The sequence below is a fragment of the Choloepus didactylus genome, chromosome 4 (assembly GCF_015220235.1).
Source record: "Choloepus didactylus isolate mChoDid1 chromosome 4, mChoDid1.pri, whole genome shotgun sequence".
Classification (NCBI taxonomy): Eukaryota; Metazoa; Chordata; class Mammalia; order Pilosa; family Megalonychidae; genus Choloepus; species Choloepus didactylus.
In genome coordinates this window covers 115410185-115428065 of record NC_051310.1, presented here as the reverse complement: position 1 = coordinate 115428065, position 17881 = coordinate 115410185, and the positions used below count along the sequence as shown (strand labels likewise).

The 17881-nt window shown below is 36.6% G+C and overlaps 1 protein-coding gene across 7 annotated transcripts in view; it reads right to left on the bottom strand.

The window, feature by feature from the left end:
- Positions 1–17881, bottom strand: part of HERC1 (HECT and RLD domain containing E3 ubiquitin protein ligase family member 1) — a 260009-nt gene that overhangs the window by 195293 nt on the left and 46835 nt on the right. The window lies entirely within an intron of this gene.

Sequence of the window (17881 nt, the reverse complement as noted above, 5' to 3'; positions counted from 1 at the left end):
AAAATAGTGATTTCTTTCGGAGTACCTTTTCCCTTTAGGTTCTGAGCCCACTATAATAGTACCCACTGTAATAGTGTTAGTATAATAGCGTGTTCTATATGCTTAGGACTGAAATTTATATCTCCAATCCAGACCTCTCCCTATGGATATCTAACAAGGAATCTCAAACTTAATGTAACCAAAACTGAAATCATAATCTCACCCAACCCCCCTGCCCAAACCTGCTTATCCCATAGACTTCATCTCTAATAAACAGCAGTTCTTTCCTTCTAGTTCCTTAGGACAAAAATCTTGGGAGTCATCATTGATTCCTCCCTCTTACATCCCAAGTTCTATTAATCAGCTCTACTTTCAAAATAATCCAGAGTCCAACCAGTTATCACCCCTTCTACTGCTACCACCCCAGTCTATACTCTCTCTTGGATCATTGAGGGTGCCTCCTTACTGGTCTCTCTGCTTCCAACCTTGCCCTACTGAAGTCTATTCCAACAAAACAAAATGACGGCACTTTTAAAAATTAAAGTCAGGTATTTCTTTTGCGTGTAATGCAGTAGCTTGGGACAGATGTAGAAAGTATAGATAATTTTCTTAAAATCTGTTTAAAGGCCACTGAAGCAACTGGACAAGAGCAGTTAAGATTCCAAAGATTCCTAAGAGGAGGAAGGTGCAGAAAAGTACTTTTCCCCTGAAGATATCTGCCAGTTCTAAGCATAGGGAAGGAGGCTAAGAATCAGAGTTTCCCTATGCAGAAGGTTACTACTTGAGGAGAGAAACCAGCAGGGCTTTTGGCTGTATTGAGGCACCAGAGAAACATAATTCGAGACTTGAGGATGCAAAATCTGAATGAGAAGGGAAGTAGAGAACTGTCCCCATGAGTTTTACTGAATTCCAAAGCTGCATACGACAGAAGGCTAAGAAACTAAGCAGAAAGCCTCTGAAAAGCAGAGCAGCATTTTCAGCAGTCTACCATGTTAAGGAGATATTGATTCAAGTTCAGGATGTAGTAGAGAAGGGTCACCAGTGAACATACCAGATTCTCGGTTGAAGCCCTATAGGGCTATAACCTAGAACCCACTCCCCAGGTAAACCAAAGAGAGTCTGAACCTTACCAAAACTACAAGCCAACACTGATGCAACATAACCCTCCCTCTAACTGCCAAGCAGAGGAAAAAGAGCTGCTATACTCTTTAATGAAATGCCCAGCATTTAAACAAAAATTACTAGGCACACCTAGAGATTAATACCATACCATAAACCAAGAAAACAAACAAAAAAGCAGTCCAAAGGTGATCCAGATATTGAAGTTAACAACAACTTTAAAATAACTATAAATAACATGTCCCAAAACAGAGACAATAGAAAAAGCAGATGAAAAGATGGAAAACTTCACAAAAGAATTGAAAAATATAAAAAAAAGCCAAACGGAAATTTGAGATTCGAAAAATACAATAACAGAAGTTAATATGTACATCAGATCATTTCTTTTCCTCTGCTTAAAAACCATCAAAACCTTCTTCTCTCAGATTAAGAGGTTCAACCCTTAGAATGGCCAATATGCCTATACACAATCTGGCCTGTCTCCTACCTCTCTGACTTCAACTCCTGCTTCTCTGCTGTTTACTTAGCTCCTGACACACTGGTCTTCCTATTATTCCTTCAAAATGTAGACTACTTAATATTCTCTCAGGCTAGAAATCTCCTTCACCAGATAATCATTACTGCTTGCTCACTCACCTCCTTCAGGTCTGTGTTCAAATGGCACCTCCTCAACTAAAACCTTTCCTGTCCCCCTGTTAAAAATTACAAACCCCATATCACCCAGGTACTCCCTTTATCCCTTACCTGCCTTAGTTTTCTCTTTAGCACATATAACCATTTGACACTAAAAGGGCAGAAATTCTTCCGTATATTTTGTTTACTACTGTATTCCTAGCACATAACAAATATTCAATATTTGTTGAAAAATTACTTAAAACTAAGTCTTCTGGGAGAAAATATTCTCAAAACTTACATCCCACAAACACTGGCATCTAAAATATATAAAGAACTACAACTGAGTCATAAAATGACAATCAAATTTTTAAACTGAGAAAAAAATGTGAACAAAACTTCAAGGAAAATGAAAATTGAACACAAAATGATACCATTACACATCCTGAAGAATAGCTCAAATTAATAAGACTGACAACACCAAATGTTAACAAGAGACGGAATAACTAGGAATCTCAAACATTGTTTGTGAGAGTCTAAAATGGAACAACCACTTTGGAAAGAAGTTCCTCTCTTAGGAATTTACCCAAAAGAAACCGTATGTTCATAAAAAGACTTATAGAAGAAAGTTCATAGAAATTTCACTCATAAAAACCAAAAACTGTAAACAGCCCAGGTATCTATCAATAAGAGACTGGATAAATAATCTGTGGCATATTCAGACAATGACTACCACTCAGCAATGAAAAAAAACAAGCTATTGATTCACACAATAACATGGATGAATTTCAAAAACATTATGGTGAGTGAAAGAAGCCTATCACAAAAAAGAGTGCATATTGTATGATTCCATGTATATGAAGTTCTAAAACAGGTAAAATTAAACTATGGTAGAAAATAGTAGTTGCCTCTATAGGGCAGCAGACATGAATTGACGACTGGAAAAGCAAGTAGGAATGCTCTGGGGTGATGGTTATGCCCTAAACCTTTACAGTGGTTTGGATTACAGAGGAGTATGCATTTGTTAAGACTCAGTGAATGTACACTTAAGATTTGTACAAAGCATGTAAACTTTACCTCAACAACAAATAATGAACTCTAGTTAGTGATATTCATGTTGAAATATTTAGGGGGAAGTGTACTGATGTCTATAATTTACTCTGAAATGCATCACAAATTACATATATATATGTATCAAGTATAAAACAAGTACAGTAAAATATTAATGGCAGAATCTAGGTGGTGGGTATATGGCTGTTCATTTTTTTTTATTGTGGAATATAACACACTTACATAGAAATAATAACTTCCAAGTGCAATTTGACAAATAGCTAGAGAGAAAATTTCAAAGAATGTTGTGGATTACAGTCCCACAGTTTCAGTTATTTCCTTTTGTAAAATAAAACATATAGGCAAAAAGGTGATAACTTTCAAATTCCAATCTAACAAGTAGGTATAGGGCAAATTTCAAAGAATGTTATGGGGGTTACAGTTCCACTATTTCAGTTTTTTCCTTCTAGCTATTCTAATACACGAGCAACTAAAAAAAGAAAATTATACAGAGATTCAGTATTCATAATCCTTTGTTACATTATATCTTGTCTGGTGCTACCCTATCTTCAGGGATGTCTAGGCCGTGACCATCCTAACTTGTTCAAGTTGAAAAGGGGTGTGTCAACATTATGGGAAAAGGGGACACGACTGGCTGATCTTCTTGAAGAGGCTATTGCCTCTGGGTTTTGGGACTTAGCTGGCATAGCAGCTCTCTGGAGGATTTAAATTTCTAAAAAGTTAACATAGTGAGTGAAATTTTATAGTCTCAGATACGGACCCGTTTAAGGTTTTTGGGACTACTGTTGACTTGGGCTTATCATACTGTGGCCATTTGGCATATCTAACTGAAGCTTGCATAGGAGTAACCTCCAGGACAGCCTCTCAACTCAATTTGAAATCTCTTAGCCACTGAAAAGCATTTTGTTGCATTTCTTTTCCCGTTTTTGGTCAAAAAGGTATTCTTAACCCCTCAATGCCAGGGTCAGGCTCATTCCTGCAATCCGTGTCCCAGGTTGGGCTTAGAGAGAGAAAGTCCACATTGAGAAACAAAAGAGGTTCTCTGGAGGTGATTCCTAAGGCATAATTATAGATGGGCTTAGCCTCCCCTTTAAAACCATAAGTTCCAAAAGAGCAAGCCTAAAGATCGAGGGCTTGACTTATAAAATAGGAGGCTCCTAATTTCACATAGCATATGTTCTGCCCACGATAATCAATCGGTATCTCACCACTTAATTGTAAAATCCTCACCACTTTCCATTTTAAACAATTCTCATGACACAAAACACCCTATAGCTCTTTTCAGCCCTTATTTATCCCTAATACCTGTGTAGTACTAGTAAGGCATTCCTATTAAATGTACTCCCTAGTATGCAATAGGTAGTTTTTCCATATAGCATTCTGTTGTTAACTCTTTGTACCAGTGTCATACCTTAGAGGTATATCATGCAGGCACTTATTTATATTTGCAGTGCTAATCTGTCGGATACATGCTTTTAAACAATCACTTTCGATCATGTTCATCTTCAATGTGGCACTAATACTTATAACCCCATTAACGAACAATTATCATCCCCTGTCCATTCCCATACTGTTAAGTTCACCCTCATTAACATGTCTGTAAGTATTAGGTTATCATTCCCCCTTCACTAGCTTCTGTCTATCTGTAGGTCCCCTATATTCTACATTATAAGACACTGATTTTACATTGTTCAGGGAGTTCACATTAGTGGTTAACATACAATTATCTCTCCTTTTGTGTCTCACTTCTTTCACTCAGCATTATGTCTTCAAGGTCCATACACATTGTCACATGTTTCACACTCATTCCTTCTTACTGCTGCAGAGTATTCATCATATTTATATACCACATTTTGTTTCTGTTGAAGGACACTTGGATTGTTTCCATCTCTTGGCAATTGTGAACAATGTCACTACGAACATCAGTGTGCAAATGTCTGTTCATGTCACTGCTTTCAGATCTTCTGGGTATATACCAAGAAGTGGAACTGTCAGATCATAGGGTAATTTGAAACTGCCAAACTGTCTTTCACAGCAGCTGTATCATTATACATTCCCATCAGCAATGAGTAAGAATTCCAATTTCTCCACATCCTCTCCAGCATTTAATGCTTCGTTTGTTTAATAGCAGGCATTCTTATTGGTGTGAGATGGCATCTCATTGTGGTTTTGATCAATGAAGATGAACATTTTTTCATGTGTTTTTTAGACATTTGTATTTCCTCTTTGGAAAAATACATTTTTGTATCTTTTGCCCACTTTATAATTGGGCTGTTTGTACTATGTTGTTGAGTTGTAGGATTTCTTTACATATTCAGGATATCAGTCTCTTATCAGATACATGCTTTCAAAATTTTTTCTCCCATTTAGTCGGTTGCCTCTTCACCTTTTTGACAAAATCTTTTGAGGCAAAGAAGCTTTTGATTTTGAGGAGTTCTCATTTCTCATTTACCTTTTTTTTTCTGTTGTTCCTTGTACTTTGGGTGCAAGGTCTAAGAAGCTACCTCCTATTACTAGGTCTTGAAAATGTTTCTTTATATTATCTTCTAAGGGTTTTATTGTGATGTCTCTTATATTGAGGTCTCTGACTCACTTTGAGTTAATTTTTGTATAGGTTGTGGAAGTAGGGGTCCTCTTTCATTCTTTTGGATATGGATATCCAGTCCTTCCAGCCCCATTTGTTGAAGAGACCGTTCTGTCCCAGTTCAGTGGATCTGGGGACTTCATCAAAAATCAGTCGACTACTAATGTGGGGTGTATTTCCGAACTCATTCAATTCGATTCCATTGATCAATATGTCTATCTTTGTGCCAATACTATGCTATTTTGACCACTGTGGTTTTACAGCAGGCTTCAAAGTCTGGAAGTGTAAGTCCTCCCAATTTGTTCTTCTTGTTTTGAATGTTTTTGGCAATTTGAGGCCCCTTTCCCTTCCAAATAAATTTGATAACTAGCTTTTCCAAGTCTGCAAATTCCAAGCCTGTTGAAATTTTGATTGGAATTGTGTTGAATCTGTAGATCAGTTTGGGTAGAATCGACATCTTAACAATTTTTAGTTTTCCAATCCTTGAACACGGAATATTTTCCACCTCTTTAGGTCCCCTTTGATTTCTTTCAGAAACAATTTGTAATTTTCTGTGTGGAGGTCTTCCACATCCTTGGTTAAACTTATTCCTAGGAACTTGTTTTTTTTTAGTTGCTATTGTGAATGGAATTTTTTTTAATTGCCTCTTCAGTTAGGTCATTACTAGTGTATAGGAACGTTACTAACTTACGTGCATTAATCTTGTATTCCACCACTCTGATCAATTTGTTTATTAGCTCAGGTAACTTTGTTGTTGACTTCTCAGGATCTTCCAGATACAAGGTTATATCATCAGCAAACAATGACAGTTTTACTCCTTCCTTTCCAATTTGGATACCTTTTCTTTCTTTATCTTGGCGAATTGGTCTGGCTAACACTTCTAGCACAATGTTGAATAATAGTTTTGACAGTGGGCATCCTTGTTTAGTTCCCGATCTCAGGGGGAAGGCCTTCAGTCTCTCACCATTGAGTACTACGCTAGCTGTGGTTTTTCATATATGCCCTTTACCATATTGAGCAAGATTCCTTCAATTCCTACCTTTTGAAGTGTTTTTATTAAAAAGGGATGCTGAATTTTGTCAAATGCTTTTTCAGTGTCTATCAAAATGATCAACAATTTTTGCCTTTTGATTTGTTAATTTTTTACATTACATTGATTGAGTTTCTTGTGCTGAACTATCCTTGCATGCCAAGAATGAACCCTACTTGGTCATGGTGTGTAAATCTTTTAATATGCCTTTGGATTCGATCATCAAGTATTTTGTTGAGACTTTTTGCATCTAGATCCATTAGGGAGATTGGCCTGTATTTTCCCTTTTTGTAGTATCTTTCCCTGGTTTTTGGTATTAGAGTGATATTAGCTTCCTAAAATGATTTTTTTTTTTTCATTTTCTTTCAATTTTTTGAAAGAGTTTGAGCAGGAATGGTGTCAGTTCTTTTTGGAAAGTTTGGTAAATCCTCCCTGCAAAGCTATCTGGCCCTGGGCTTTTATTTGTAGGTAGATTTTTGATGCCTGATTGGATCTCTAAGCTTGTGATTAGTTTATTAAGATCTCTTATTTCTTCTTGGGTAAGTCTAGGTTGTTCATATGTTTCCTCTAAACTGTCTAGCTTGCAGCATACAGTTGTTGATAGTATCCTCTTATGATTTTTAATTCTTCAGGATCCATAGTAATTACCTGGTTCTCATTTCTGATTCTGTTTATTTGGGTCTTCTCTCTTTTTGAATTTGTCATTCTAGCTAAAAGTCAGTCAATCTTGCTGATCTTCTCAAAGAACCACCTTTTGGTTTTATTTATTCCCTCTATTGTTTTTTGTTGTTGTTGTTGTTGTTACTGTTTTTCCCTAGCTCATTTGTTTCTGCTTTAATTTTTGTTATTTCTTTTCTTCTACTTGCTTTAGGATTAGTTTACTGATCATTCTCTAGCCTCTTCAGTTGTTCAGTTAGGTCTTTGGTTTTAGCTCTTCCTTGCTTTTTTGATGTTTTCATTTAGAGCTATAAATTTCCCTCTCATCATCGCCTTCACTGCATCCCATAAGTTTTGGTATGTTGTGTTTTCGCTTTTCACTCGCCTCTGGATATTTACCTATTTCTCTTGCAATTTCTTCTTTGACCCACTGGTTGTTTAGGAGTGTGTTGTTTAACCTCCATTTATTCATGAGAGATCTGGTTTTGGGTGGCTGTTGATTTTTAATTGCATTCCATTACGGTCAGAGAATGTGCTTTGAATAATTTCAATCTTTTTAAATTTATTAAGACTTGTTTTTTGCCCCAGCATATGATATATCCTGGATAATGTTCCATGAGCACTAGAGAAGAATGTATATCTTATCAATTTGAGATGTAACAATCTATGTATGTCTGTTAAGTGTAATTCATTTATCACATTGCTTAGGTTCTTAGTTCTCTTACTGGTTCTCTATCAGGTTGTTCTAGCTATAGAAGAGAGTGGTGTATTGAAGTCTCCACTATTATTGTAGACTTGTCTATTGCTCCCTTCATTTTAGCCAATGTTTGTCTCATGTATGTTGGAACTCTTTGACTGGATGCATAAACATTTATGATTGTTATTTCTTCTTGGTGAATTGACCCTTAATTATTAATATATAGTGTCTTTCTGTGTCTCTTATGGCATCTTTGCATTTAAAGTCTATTTTGTCCAGTATTAGTATAGCTAGCCCTGCTTTCTTTTGGTTGCAGCTTGCATAAAACATTTCTTTCGATCCTTTCTCTTTCAGTCTATTTGTGTTGCAGGGTCTAAGATGAGGATCTTGTAAACAAAATAGTGATGGTCATTATTTTTTAATCCATTCTGCCAATCTCTATCTTTTAATTGGTTGTTAAATCTATTCACATTCAAAGTTATTACTGTGAAGGGAGTTCTTGAACCAGCCATCTTATCCTTTGGTTTTTAGTTATCAGATCTATTTTTCTCCCACTGTTTTCCTTTTTTCCATTAAGTTACCCTTACTAATACTCTTCAGTGCTATGCCCTTCTCCAGACCTCTCAGTTTCTTTTTCTCTCAGCCAGTATATCACTCTAATATTTCTTTCAGGACAGATCTCTTGTTAATTCTCTCAGCATTTGTTTGTCTGTGAAAATTTTAAACTCTCCCTCAATTTTGAATGAGAGCTTTGCTGGAAAAAGAATTCTTGGCTGGCAATTTTTCTATTTCAAATTCTTAAATATAGCATACCACTGCCTTCTCGCCTGCATGGTGCCCACTGAGTAGTTAGTATTTAGTTTTATGCTGTTTCCTTTGTATGTGATGAATCACTTCTCTCTTGCTGCTTTAAAAACCTTCTCCTTCTCATCAGCATTTGACAATCTGATCAGTGTATGTCTCGGAGTGGGTTTATCTGGATTTAATCTATTTGGAGTTCACTGGGCATCTTTGATTTGCATATTTATGTCATTTAGAAGGGTTGGAAAGTTTTCCCCAACTATGTCTTGAAAAACTCTTCCTAGCCCTTTACACTTCTCCTTCCAGGACACCAATGATTCTTTTATTTGTGCACTTCATGTTATCCATCATTTCCCTGAGATCCATTTCAAATTTTTCAATGTTTTCACCATTTGTTCTCTTGTGTGTCTGCATTCAATTGTCTGTCTACTAGTTCACTTATCCTTTCATCTGCCTCTTCAAATCTGCTGTTGTGTCTCTAGCATAATTTTAATTTGATCAACAGTATTTATTTCCATAAGATCTGCTTTGATTTTCAAATTCTTGTCTATGCTCTTCTAGAGTCTTCTTCATGTCCTTTATGTTTTTAGCCATCTCACTGAAACTGTTTTAGAGATTTGTGTGTACTTCTTTAATTAATTCCTCCAAATTTTCTGTCTCTTCTGGCTTTCTAATTTGTTCATTTGGCTTGTCCATATCTTCTAGCTTCTTCAAGTGCTTTATGATTTTCTGTTGGCTTTGGGGCATTTGTTTACCTTGGTAAGATTATTTCTGGAAATGCAGAAGTATTTGAGCATTTAGCTATAATTTGGCAGAGCCACACCTTGCTGGAGTGCACTTTCCCTGCCCTACCAGCAGGTGGCGTTCGTGAGCTGCCTCTTACTCTTAAGCCAGCCTTATATGAATTTCTCATGTGCCCTGGGTGAGAGCCAAACCAAGTGGGGATGTAATCAGTGTACCAGTTCTACGTGTGTAACGGGGGCTGCCTGCCTTGGGGGTGCTATATCAGACCTGTGCAGTTTAGCAGGAAATCCGCTCAAGGGCACCCTCCAACTCCTATATGCCCCACTCCCTGCCTGCTATGCCCCTTTGAGCCTCTTGGGTTTGGGAGGGACTCCTGGTGCTTCCGTGTGGCGCCTTCTCCTATCACCACTTTTTGCCTGTGCACCTTCTGGACTCCCATGGGGGAGAGTAAATGCAGTTAATACCTAGCTGCCTCCCTCACAGGAACTCTCAGCTGTGTGGCTGTAGATGATTATCTCCCCTGTTAATTGTTAAGGTGGGTGCACGTGAGTGGGGAGCCACTGCTCACTCCATTGCCCAGTGGCCTTCTTGCCACTGCTGGCCCCAGGAGGCAGTCCCAGCCAAATAAATTCACCCCGTCCCTCAAGGCGCAGTCTCTCCACCTTTCCATCCATGTCCCCAGCAGGTACTATAGGAGTCCCTCTATGGCCACTCATACCCCAAAACTATGGTCTCCTGTGTCCTCCGGCCCCTCTCTAGGTTCCTTCATTGAGGAGAAGCCCACTCCACCTCACCTACTCTGCCATCTTTCTCAGTTGCTCATTTTTTAATCTTTCATAAGCAAATATTGTGGGGACTGCCTCCTGCCTCTCATGCAAATCCCCAGTATGGCAGTCATAACAGTTGGTGATAGAGGAAGATCCTCAAACACTGAAGAGAATTTTCCTTTCATGATATAGGCAGATCTGCAAAGAAGAACCCCAGTGATAGAGATCTGATCAGTTAAAAGTAGTTTCCTAGTTCTTATATGCCCTGTTAAAGGCAGTTGAGAGAGGGAGAGAAAAATAAAAATCAAACATGGTCCCCCACACTTCATTCAGTAAACATTTATTAAATACCAGCATTGTGTATATGATCCATCCCTGCAAGTCATACGTATTTTTGCTTTTTTTAATTTTGCCAGTTTAACAATAAAGGGATATGTTGCGTCTCTAATTTGCATTTCCCTGACCACTAGAAAATTTAATACCTTATGTTTTGGTCCATTTGAATATGTTCTTCTGGGAAATGCTTATTCGTGTCCTCCTATTCATGCATTTTTCTACTGGGTTATCTTGCCATATTTTAAGGGCTTTTTCTTATTTTATCCTAATCTGTCCTCAACATTGCAAATATTTCTTTTAAATCTAACTTTTGCACCCACATATACCTTTTCTTCTACTTTCCAATCTTGGTTAAAAGAGTTCTCCAATCCCCATGTCTGGATTGTTCATGAATTCCAAATTATACAGGTAATTTGCTGTGTTTTCTTGAGGAATTTTTGTTTTATAGTGAGTCTTTGATTTGGAATTTAAATAAATTCTGTATTCATCAGGAATTTAAATAAACTCCAAATGGCATAAAATTGGAGTCCAATTTATTTGTTTCCAGGTCTGTGGCAAAGTAAGACTAAGAAATACTGCAAAAAGATTAAATCCATACTAAATCTAAAGATACAGGAAAAGAGTCAACGCAGATTCAACACAGACTACAGGAAGAGATTTCAAAGTACATTTAATTTAAAGGGGTAGGCACGATTTAAAGGAACAGGTGTGATTTAAAAGACAGGTGTGAAATAAAGGGACACTCATGGAAATAAAGAACTTCTGAAGAGATTCTGGGAGAGAAAAAAGGCAAAAAGGAAGGGAGAAGCACTCTTTGGCAACTGGGTGAGGAAGGGTAAAAGAAAAAGGGGAAATGCATAAGGTGCTGCAAGACAAAAGAGAACCATAAAACTGGAGAAATAAGGCACCCCTCAATCAAAACACACCAACCAAAACAACCCCACCCCACCCCCGCTTAAGTACTTGTACTGAAAGAAGGTGCCATTAAATTGGGAATACTATAAAACACTTCAATATCATAAAAATGAACAAGAGAAAAGTCAAATTCATACAGAATTACTGTATAAAATCAGGAAACAAAACTTTATACTTATCAAATGAAGGAAATTCCCTGAATAACTATAAAGCAGAAGAAAATGTAACTTAATCCTAACAAAATTAAATACACTCAAACATTTGAGGATATGAAAAACCACCTTGAATCAGAAATTCAAAAACTGAAAGCAGAAATAGACCAAAAATTGTTTTCAATTACAATATAATCAAAAGTTATAATCCCTTTTCTATTATTGCTTTAATTTAGGATATATAAAAATCCAAAAATACACTTTTACTGGGCTCTTTTTTAAATACCACTTTAACAATAAATAAATACAATTATAAAATTTATTTTTTTAAATAATTCAATTTTACTGAGATATATTCACATACCATGCAGTCATACAAACCGTACAATCAATTGTTCCCAGTACCACCACACAGTTGTGCATCCATCACCAAAGTTAATTTTTGAACATTTTCATTACCACACACACAAAAATAATAAGAATAAAAATTAAAGTGAAAAAGAACAATTAAAGTTAAAAAGAACACTGGGTGCTTTTTTTTTTTTTTTTTTTTGGCCCCGTTTTTCTACTCATCCATCCATACACTGGACAAAGGGGAGTGTGATCCACATGGCTTTCCCAATCACATTCTCACCCCTCATAAGTTACATTTTTATACAATCGTCTTCAAGATTCAAGGGTTCTGGGTTGTAGTTTGACAGTTTCAGGTATTTACTGCTAGCTATTCCAATTCATTAGAACCTAAAACGGGTTATCTATATTGTGCCTAAGAGTGCACCCAGAGCGACCTCTCAGCTCCTTTTGGAATCTCTCAGCCACTGAAACTTATTTCATTTCATTTCACATCCCCCTTATGGTCAACAAGATGTTCTCCTTCCCACAATGTTGGGTCCAGATTCCTCCCTGGGAGTCATATTCCACGTTGCCAGGAGTATTTACATCCCTGGGTGTCAGATCCCACACAGGGGGGAGGGCAGTGACTTCATCTGCCAAGTTGGCTTAGCTAGAGAGAGAGGGCCACATCTGAGCAACAAAGAGGCATTCAGGAGGAGACACTTAGGTGCAATTATAAGCAGGCCTAGCCTCTCCTTTGCAGTAACAGTCTTCCCAACGGCAAGTCCCATGACTGCGGGCTCAGCCCATCAAACCACCTGTCCCCAATGTCTGTAAGCACATCAGCAACCATCGAGGTGGGGAAGCCCAACACCCCTTCATTCTCCCCCAGCAATGTTCACATTAGTGGTAGAATATAATATTTCTCTTTTTGTGCCTGGCTTATTTTGCTCAGCATTATGTCTTCAAGGTTCATCCAAGTTGTCATATGTTTCACGACATTGTTCCTTCTTACTGCTGTGTAGAATTTCATTGTGTGTATATACCACATTTTATTTATCCACTCATCTGCTTAAGGACATATGAGTTGTTTCCATCTCTTGGCAATTGGGAATAATGCTGCTATGAACATTGGTGTGCAGATATCTATTCATGTCACTGCTTTCAGATCTACCGGATATATACTGAGAAGTGCAATTGCTGGATAGAAGAATAACTCTATATCTAGTTTTCTAAGGAACTGTCAGACTGTCTTCCAGAGTGGTTGAACCATTATACAGTCCCACCAACAATGAATAAGAGTTCAAATTTCTCCACATCCTCTCCAATGGCTGCTTGTTTAATGGCAGCCATTCTAATTGGTGTGAGATGGTATCTCATTGTAGTCTTAATTTGCATCTCTCTAACAGCTAGGGAAGCTGAACATTTTTTCATGTGTTTCTTGGCCATTTGTATTTCCCCTTCAGAGAACTGTCTCTTCATATCTTCTGCCCATTTTATAATTGAGCTGTCTGTAGTACTATCACCGAGTTGTAGGATTTCTTTATATATGCAAGATATCAGTCTTTCGTCAGATACATGGTTTTCAAAAATTTTTTCCCATTGAGTTGGCTGCCTCTTCACCTTTTTGACAAATTCCTCTGAGGTACAGAAACTTCTAAGCTTGAAGAGTTACCATTTATCTATTTTTTCCTTTGTTGCTTGTGCTTTGGGTGTAAGGTCTAGGAAGTGACCTACTAATACAAGGGTCTTGGAGATATCTCCCTACATTATCTTCTAGGAGTTTTATGGTATTTTTATATTGAGGCCTTTGACCCACTTTGAGTTAATTTTTGTGTATGGTGTGACGTAGGGGGTCCTCTTTCATTCTTTTGGATATGGATATCCAACTCTCCCAGCCCCATTTGTTGAAGAATGTTATGTCCCAGTTCAGTGGCTTTGAGGGCCTTATCAAAGATCAGTCAGCCATAGATGGGGGGGGGGGGGTCTATCTCTGCATTCTCAATTTGATTCCATTGATCAATATACCTATCTTTGTGCCAGTACCATGCTGTTTTGACAACTGTGGCTTTATAGTAAACTTCAAACTCAGGGAGTGTAAGTCCTCCCACTTTGTTTTTCTTTTTTCGAGGCATCTTCCCTTTCCAAATAAATTTGATAACTAGCTTTTCCAAGTCTGCAAAGTAGGTTGTTGGAATTCTGACTGGTATTGCATTGAATCTGTTAGATGAGTTTGGGTAGAATTGACATCTTAATGATATTTAGCCTTCCTATCCATGAACATGGAATATTTTTCCATCTTTTAAGGTCCCTTTCTATTTCTTTTAGTAGAGTTATGTAGTTTTCTTTGTACAGGTCTTTTACATCTTTGGTTAAGTTTATTCCTAGGTACTTGATTTTTTTAGTTGCTATTGAAAGTGGTATCTTTTTCTTGAGTGTCTCTTCACTTCTTTCATTTCTAACATATAGAAACTTATGTGCATTAATCTTGTATCTCGCTACTTTCCTAAATTTGTTTATTAGCTCCAGTAGCTGTATCGTTGATTTCTCAGGGTTTTCCAGATATAAGATCATATCATCTGCAAATAATGACAGTTTTACTTCTTCCTTTCCAGTTTGGATGCCTTTTATTTCTTTGTCTTGCCAGATGGCCCTGGCTAGCACTCCTCACACAATGCTGAATAACAGTGGTGACAGTGGGCATCCTTGTCTTGTTCCTGATCTTAGAGGGAAGGCTTTCAGTCTCTCACCATTGAGCACTATGATGGCTGTGGGTTTTTCACATATGCTCTTTATCATATTGAGGATGTTTCCTACCTTTTGAAGTGTTTTTATCAAAAAGGGATGTTGGATTTTATCAAATGATTTTTCAGCATCTATTGAGATGATCATTTGATTTTTCTCTTTTGATTTGTTAATGTGTTGTATTACATTGATTGATTTTTTTATGTTGAACCATCCTTGCATGCCTGGAATGAAACCCACTTGGTCATGGTGTATGATTTTTTCCATTCGATTTGCAAGTACTTCATTGAGAATTTTTGTGTCTATATTCATTAGGGAGATTGGCCTGTAGTTTTCCTTTTTTGTGGCATCTTTGCCTGGTTTTGGTACTAGACTGATGATAGTTTCATAAAATGTGTTAGGTAGTGTTCCGTTGTCTTCAATGTTTTGAAAGAGTTTAAGGATGATTGGTGTCAGTTCTTTTTGGAAAGTTTGGTAGAATTCCCCTGTGAAGCCATATGGCCCTGGGCATTCATTTGTGGGCAGTTTTTTGATGACTGATTGGATCTCTTTGCTTGTGATTGGTTGATTGAGGTCTTCTATTTCTTCTCTGGTCAGTCTAGATTGTTCATATGTTTCCAGGAAATTGTCCATTTCCTCTACATTATCCAGTTTGTTGACATACAGTTGTTCATAGTATCCTCCAATAATTTTTTAAATTTCTTCAGGATCCACAGTAGTGTCACCTTTCTCATTCATTATTTTGTTTATGTGGGTATTCCTTCTTTTTGATTTTGTCAGTCTAGCTAGGGGCCTGTCAATCTTGTTGATCTTCTCAAAGAACCAATTCTTGGTGTTATTTATTCTATTGTGGTTTTTTTCTGTTCTCTATGTCATTTATTTCTGCTTTAATCCTTGTTATTTCTTTTATTCTACTTGGTTTACGATTAGTTTGCTGTTCATTTTCTAGCTTCTTCAGTTGCTCCATTAGTTCTGTGATTTTAGCTCTTTCTTCCTTTTGGACGTATGCATTTAGTGATATAAAGCTCCCCCTCAATACCGCTTTTGCCGCATCCCATAGGTTTTGATATGTTGTGTCCTCATTTTCATTCGTTTCTATATATTTAGCAATTTCTCTTGCTATTTCTTCTTTAACCCACTGATTGTTCATGAGTGTGTTGTTTAACCTCCAGGTATTTGGGAATTTTCTAAGTCTCTGAAGGTTATTGACTTCTAACTGTATCCATTGTGGTCAGAGAATGTGCTTTGAATAATATCAATTTTTTTAAATTTATTGAGGCTTGTTTTATGTCCCAGCATATGGTCTATTCTGAAGAAAGTTCCATGAGCACTAGAGAAGAATGTGTATCCTGGTGATCTGGGATGTAATATTCTATATATGTCTGTTAAATCCAATTCATTTATCAGATTGTTTAGGTTTTCAATTTCCTTATTGGTCTTCTGTCTGGCTGATCTATCTATAGGAGAGAGTGATGTGTTGAAGTCTCCCACAATTATTGTGGAAATATCAATTGCTTCCTTTAGTTTTGCCAGCGTTTGTCTCATGCATTTTGTGGCACCATGATAGGGTGCATAAACATCTATGATTGTTATTTCTTCTTGTTGAATTGCCCCTTTTATTACTATGTAGTGGCCTTCTTTGTCTCTCATAATATCCTTGCATTAAAATTTATTTTTGTAAGGACTGATTTTATCTTGCTTCTAACTGTAACAGAAGATTTAGAAAACAAAAATTAAATAACATTGGCTTAATAGTGTTTGTCATTTCCTCAGGCACACAGAAATCCACAAAGTCAGGGGACAAATACCCTAGAGATGACATATCTATCAGCCTTCTCTCTCAGACATTGAGATAGTTTTATCCACAACTTGTCATTTTGCATATGTATGATACACATATATTAAAACACCACCTCTGGGAATATTCTGATGATGCATTCTACAAAATAGAAAGATGAGTCATCAATGCAGCAAGAATTTCCAAATTAAGGAGATAATTATTTCAGAATAATTATGTCAGCAAAGAAAGGTTCAAAGACCAAAATAAATTAATAACTTTTCCATTAAAACTCTGAGTTACTGGATAAGTACTGCTTAGTCATCTCTTTAACACATTATGTCACAGGCAAAAATGAATAGAAAAATAATTTATCAAGGTCTTCAAGTTACAATTCCTGGTTACTACTGTGCTAAAACACATAATAAACTAAAACCAACAAGAATGTTTTATCTTTTCAAGCTGGACGCACCACTACATTAGCTACAACTAGAAGTCCTTCTCTAAATATGAAAAATAAGAACAAACTAATTTTCTCTCTAAGATACAAAATAAAGTTGTTAATATTTCTTTAAATATTTTATAAAAGCTATTTTTCAGACCATCCATTTCAGAGCTTTGTTTCTATAGTATCTCCAGTGTTGATGTCCCATAATTGTTTGAAACCAAAGCAAATCACTGATTTAATCAATTACTTTCCTCTGTGGTTCTTGTTATGAACAATCATCAGGTTAGGGCAAGATGCAATAACTGATTTACTTTTTTCATTTTTCCTAAAATTCCCAAAAGGTATACAGTAGGTTCATGAAATTCATAGTTTTATATTCCATCAACCAACAGTTTCAAATTTTAAAGTCTTAAACCAGATTATCAACCTCCTTCCTCAGCTATAAAGGAGATCAATATGATTCAATAAATACGAGATTGGAATAAGGAAATTAAGGTTACAATACCCAAGAAATGACTTTCGGGCAAAATCACTTACCATACCCAGGCCTCATCTAAAAAACAAGAGATCAGGATGACATAATCTCCAAAATCCCTTCTAGTTCTAAAGTATTGTGCCTTTAAATCTTCAAAATAAAACCCAAATGTTCAATAACATTCAACATTGGGTCTCACTATATTCTACCCACTTCCGGGAAGAATACCAAAAGGACATAAATAAGTTCACTACATGCAAAAGATATTGCTGATTTCTTCAACCCTTCTGGGATATAGCCCTATGACCAGAGTAGAATGAATGTGTACTTCCAGGAGTTTGGAGTATTGAAAACTAAATGGCCTATTTTAAACAAGAAATTACTTTAAATCCCTACAATTTTGACATTCTTCTTTATAGTATATGATGTGATGTGGTTTACTATAAAATAATGTTTCAAATTACCTACCATCTAGTAAAACTGCGACTCTAGCAGAAGATGCTTCATTTTTATCCTGAAACAACTAAGAGTCCCTCCATTCCAAAACACAGAACACAGGAGTTTGAGGGGAAAAAAAAGATAAAATAATAATAATCCTTTTTCCTGCCTGAAAATGTAAATGACACCTTCACAAAGTAT